The sequence below is a fragment of the Acinonyx jubatus genome, chromosome B2, assembly GCF_027475565.1.
Source record: "Acinonyx jubatus isolate Ajub_Pintada_27869175 chromosome B2, VMU_Ajub_asm_v1.0, whole genome shotgun sequence".
In the NCBI taxonomy this organism is placed as follows: Eukaryota; Metazoa; Chordata; class Mammalia; order Carnivora; family Felidae; genus Acinonyx; species Acinonyx jubatus.
This window is the reverse complement of record NC_069385.1, coordinates 37168891-37175076: the sequence shown is the minus strand read 5'-3', so window position 1 is coordinate 37175076 and position 6186 is coordinate 37168891. Positions and strand designations below refer to the sequence as shown.

Below are 6186 nucleotides of genomic sequence, written 5' to 3'. Positions count from 1 at the left end.
ACAAAAGCCCACTCACAGTAATGGATAGAAATTCTCATCAAAAAAGCAACAGGGAAACAATGGCTTTGAATGATACACTGGCCCAGATGGACTCAACAGATATATTCAGAACATTTCATCCTTAAGCAGCAGAATATACATTCTTCTCCAGTGCACATGGAATAGACCAGATACTGGGACACAAATCAGTCCTAAGTAAGTACAAAAAGATAGAGATCACACCATGCGTATTTCCAGACCACAATGCTATGAAACTCGAAATCAACCACAAGAAAAATTTGGAAAGGTAACAAATACTTGGAGACTGAAGAACATCCTACTAAAGAATGAATGGGCCAACCAAGCAGTTAAAGAGGAAATTAAAAAGAGGAAGTCAATGAAAATGATAACACCACAACCCAAAACCTCTGGGACGCAGCAAAGGTGGTCATAAGAGGAAAGTATATAGCAATCAGGTCTTCCTAAAGAAGGAAGAAAGATCCCAGATACACAACCTAACCTTACGCCTTAAGGAGCTGGAAAAAGAACAGCAAATAAAACCCCAAACCAGCAGAAGCCAGGAAATAATAAAGATTAAGGAAGAAATTAATGCTATCGAAACAAACAAAAAAAAACAGATCAATGAAACCAGAAGTTGGTTCTTTGAAAGAATTAACAAAATTGATAAACCACTAGCCAGTTTGATCAAGAAGAAAAAGGAAAGGACCCAAATAAGTAAAATCAAGAATGAAAGAGGAGAGATCACAACCAACACAACAGAAATAAAAACAATAATAAGAGAATATTATGAGCAATTGTATGCCAATAAAAAGGGCAATCTGGAAGAAATGGAAAAATTCCTAGAAACATATACACTACCAAAACTGAAATAGGAAGAAATAGAAAATTTGAACAGACCCATAACCTGTAAGGAAATCGAATTAGTAATCAAAAATCTGCCAAAAAACAAGAGTCCAGATGGCTTTCCAGGGGAATTCTACCAAACATTTAAGGAAGAGTTAACACCTATTCTCTTCAAGCTGTTCCGAAAAATAGAAATGGAAGGAAAACTTCCAAAGTCTTTCTATGCAGCCAGCATTACCTTGAGACCCCACTAAAAAGGAGGTAGAGACTCCACTAAACCAGACAGAGACCCCACTAAAAAGGAGAACTATAGACCAATTTCCCTGATGAACATGGATGCAAAAATCTTTAACAAGATATTAGCCAACCGGATCCAACTATACATTAAAAAAATTATTCACCACAACCAAGTGGGATTTATACCTGGGATGCATAGCTGGTTCAATATCCACAAAACAATCAATGTGATTTATCACATCAATAAAAGAAAGGACAAGAACCATATGATGCAGAGAAAGCATTTGACAAAATACAGCATCCTTTCTTGATAAAAACCCTCAAGAAAGTAGGAATAGAAGGAGCATACCTCAAGATCATAAAAGCCATATATGAACGACCCAATGTTAATATCATCCTCAATGGGGAAAAACTGAGAGCTTTCCCCCTAGGGTCAGGAACAAGACAGATGTCCACTCTCGCCACTGTTATTCAACATAGTATCGGAAGTCTCAGTCTCTGCAATCAGACAACACAGAGAAATAAAAGGCATCCAAATCAGCCAGGAGGAGGTCAAATTTTCACTCTTCACAGATGACTTGATACTCTATATGGAAAACCCGAAAGATTCCACCAAAAAACTGCTAAAATTGATTGATGAATTCAGCAAAGTTGCAGGATATAAAATCAATGCACAGAAATCAGTTGCATTCCTATACACCAACAATGAAGCGACAGAAAGAGAAACCAAGGAATCGATCCCATTTACAGTTGCACTAACAACCATAAAATACCTAGGAATAAATCTAACCAAAGAGGTGAAAAATCTGTACACTGAAAACTATAGAAAACTTATGAAAGAAATGGAAGAAGACACAAAAAAATGGAAAAATATTCCCTGCACCTGCAAAGGAAGAACAAATATTGTTAAAATGTCGATACTACTCAAAGCAATCTACATATTCAATGCAATCCCTATCAAAATAACACTAGCATTCTTCACAGAGCTAGAACAAACAATCCTAAAATTTGTATGGAACCAGAAAAGACCCTGAATAGCCAAAGCAATCTTGAAAAAGAAAACCAAAGAAGGAGGCATCACAATCCCAGACTTCAAGCTATACTACAAAGCTGTAATCATCAAGACAGTATGGTACTGGCACAAGAGCAGACACTCAGATCAATGGAACAGAATAGAGAACCCAGAAATGGACCCACAAACGTAATGCCAACTAATCTTTGACCAAGCAAGAAAGAATATCCAATGGAATAAAGACCATCTCTTCAGCAAGTGGTGCTGGGAAAACTGGACAGTGACATACAGAAGAATGAACCTGGACCATTTTCTTACACCATACACAAACTCAAAATGGATGAAAGACCTCAATGTAAGAAAGGAAACCCTCAAATTCCTCAAAGAGAAAGCAGGCAAAACCTCTTTGACCTTGGCTGCAGCAGCTTCTTAGTCAACACGTCTCTGGAGGCAAGGGAAACAAAAGCAAAAATGAACTACTGGGTCCTCATCAAAATAAAAAGCTTCTGCACAGTGAAGGAAACAATCAGCAAAACTAAAAGGCAACTGACAGAATGGGAGAAGATATTTGCAAACGACATATCAGATAAAGGGTTAGTATCCAAAAGCTATAAAGAACTTATGAAATTCAACACCCAAAAAACAAACAATCCAGTGAAGAAACGGGCAAAAGACATGAATAGACACTTCTCCAAAGAAGACATCCAGATGGCCAACCAACATGAAAAAATGCTCAACATTACTCATCATCAGGGAAATACAAATCAAAACCACAATGAGATACCACCTTACACCTGTCAGAATGGCTAACATTAACAACTCAGGCTACAACAGATGTTGGCGAGGATGTGGAGAAAGAGGATCTCTTTTGTATTGCTGGTGGGAATGCAAGCTGGTGCAGCCACTCTGGAAAACAGCATGGAAGTCCCTCAAAAAATTAAAAATATATAGAACTACCCTACGACCCAGTGATTGCAATACTAGGTATTTATCCATGGGATACAGGTATGCTGTTTTGAAGGGACACATGCACCCCCATGTTTATAGCAGCACTATCAACAATAGCCAAAGTATGGAAAGAGCCCAAATGTCCATCGATGGATGAATGGATAAAAAAGATGTGGTGTATATATATATATATATGTGTATGTATATATATATATGTGTGTATATATATATATATGTATAAGTATATGTGTATATGTATATATATACACACACAATGGAGTATTACTCGGCTTCAAAAAAATGAAATCTTGCCGTTTGCAACTACGTGGATGGAACTAGAGCGTATTATGCTAAGCAAAATTAGTCAGAAAAAGACAAATATCATATGACTTCACTCATATGAGGACTTTAAGACAGAGAACAGATGAACACAAGGGAAGGGAAGCAAAAATAATATAAAAACAGGGAGGGGACAAAACATAAGAGACTCTTGAATATGGAGAACAAACAGAGGGTTACTGGAGGGGTTGTGGGAGGGGGGATAGGCTAAATGGGTAAGGGGCAATAAGGAATCTACTCTTGAAATCATTGTTGCACTATATGCTAACTAATTTGGATGTTAATTTAAAAAATAAAATTAATAATAAAGAAAAAAACTGCTGAGATAGTTAAAAAAAAAAGAAATCCTATGAATTTTCCCCTTTGACTCTGAGTTTCAAAGGATAACCTCAGTTATCCTTGATTTCTACTCCAATTTGCAGTTCATTTTTATTTATGTACTCAAGATGTTCATTTGCTTGGTTCAAATAGTAATAATTTATAATTGTATTATATCAACCTATTGTTTTTCAGTTGTCATATCTACATTTGTCTAGATCAGGATTGTAAGCCTTTTGTTAAAAACTCTGGGAATGAACCATATCTACATGGTGCTTTTTATGAGGTCCCTTGGAACTTTTTTAATCCATTTACTTTTTTGAAAAGCACTTGTTAGAATTTAATGAAACTCCCTCCATGTGGCTTCAAGCCAACACACAGGCATCCGTAATCTTCTCCTTGGCTCTTCTACTGACGAATTTGGCCTTCATGATTACAGGCCATTTTGATAGCTTTCCCTTTCCCAAAACTTTATAGTAGCCTGATCGCACCACATCAATGATAGGAGCAGCTCCATTCTTGTTTTTGACAGCATTTACCCTTGTCTCCTCACTGACCAAGGTTCACAGTTCATCAAGGATGTCAGTTGGGCGGAAGTTCTGGTTCTTCCTTAAGTCATAATGCCTCATGCCAACTTCTCCAAAGTAACCTGGGTGATATTTGCCAACGTTGATCCTGTGGTGATGCATGCCACCAGGATTACCTCAGCCTCTGGGGTGATTCCAGTGCTTGCCAATTTGGCTGTGGCCGTGGTTCACGTGGCCCCAAAGTTTCTGGGTCTTCCCCAGTCTGGATGGCATGTCAGCAGTCCAGACAAAAGAGTTTAATTCATTTTTTTAATGTTATCAGCATTATATCTAGATTGGGGTAGCCACCCTGGAATATAGTTTGAGAAAGATGCAAATGGAGAGGGTGAAAGGTCATAATATGTAAATACAAAAGAAACAACAAAATGAAGGGATTTAAGTCAAATGTCAGACAAATAGGCAAAAAGGGCAGTAAATCCAGAAGGAGCAAAAGTGACAGGACAGGTCGTGGCCTGAGGCAGACATACTAGTATATCCCAAATTTAGATTACTGTGTCTTATCACTTTAATGTCCCAAACAACTCGATCAATACAAATGCACCACCCTATTCACTTGAGGGAAATTTTGCCAAAACTCAGTAAGTTCAATTTAAACACATTGCACATATGTTTACATTCAGTAGAGAAATTTGAGAATTTTCATCAGGATATACAAAAATTGAGTCTGGAAGTTTGTGGTCTAACAAGTCCTCCTACTCAAAAACAAAGGCATTATCGCCAAAAAGTCTGTTCCGAGCTCAGAGGAAAGGACTAAGGTTTGAGAGACAATGGGAAATAGTGTGCCTATCCCAACTAATCCCTGTTAAGAGTCAAGCTATCTTCCTGGCCACACCATAATTGGCCAAGACCAGATTTTTGTGCTTACTTATTAACTTGGTGTCACAAAAAAGATGAAATGTTTATTTCAATAATTACATATTAGAATTCACAGTTTTCACTTCTTCAAGACTGCATGATAGGGTCCTGGGTAAGAAGCAGGATTCTCATTTCTATCAATGGAAGTGTTCCCCTAGAATTTACATTTGAAACTAATTTCCTTTTAGTTTATAATTGTTTACTCTCTTCTATTCGTGCAATAAAAGTCATTGATCACCTACTATATTTAAAGCACTTTCCTTACCACAGAGTACCAAATGATGAATAAAACAAAATCCCTGCCCTAAAGGAACTTAAAGTAGGCAGTTATCTTTGGAAACAGACCATCAGAGAAGCACACTCAAATTGCCACTCCAACAAAAATATTTAGGTTGTTAGTTGGTTTAACTTGCTACATTTATTAAGTTATTTGACCTATAAAAATTTTTTTAATGTTTATAAATATTATATCTATATAAAATATATTTACATACATGTTACTACACTTTTTGCAAAGTTGAAAGTAAAGCAAAATTACAAGTGGCTAGACTCATTCTTATAATTCATTTTTATTAAATTGTAAGGCACTAGGAATATAAAAACTAGCCTATATTAAAACTAATAGCAATAATAATTTGTGGTTTTGCTGTAACCACTATAATCCTCATCCTCCAGTCATGCACGCAGCACTTTGACTTGGTCACTCTTTTCTGCCCGTGTAAAGGTGCTTTCACAAGGTGAATTCACTGCCATCATGAGGTTTCTATTTCTGAGAAAGTGAATCCAAGGAAAGTATTCCAAGGAAAGTTTCAGACAGCATAGCCAAGGTAAACAGATAATAAAGATGTTGAAGTGTCTTCCTTCAGCCATCAAACAGCGTCAGGCAGTCATCTGACTTATTTATTGTTGACAGCCACCTCTATTATTACACACAGGATAATTATTACATGGATATATCAGGCCATTGCCAAACTGCAACTAAGAACTCTGCATAGATCTATATAGGTGATGCTAGGCCACATGAACAAAAATGGAAAGATCACATCC

General features: G+C 36.9%; 1 pseudogene; it reads right to left on the bottom strand.

Annotated features, from left to right (window-relative positions):
* Positions 1 to 3367: 3367 nt before the first annotated feature.
* Positions 3368 to 5944, bottom strand: LOC128315414 (60S ribosomal protein L27a-like; annotated as a pseudogene).
* Positions 5945 to 6186: the final 242 nt, after the last annotated feature.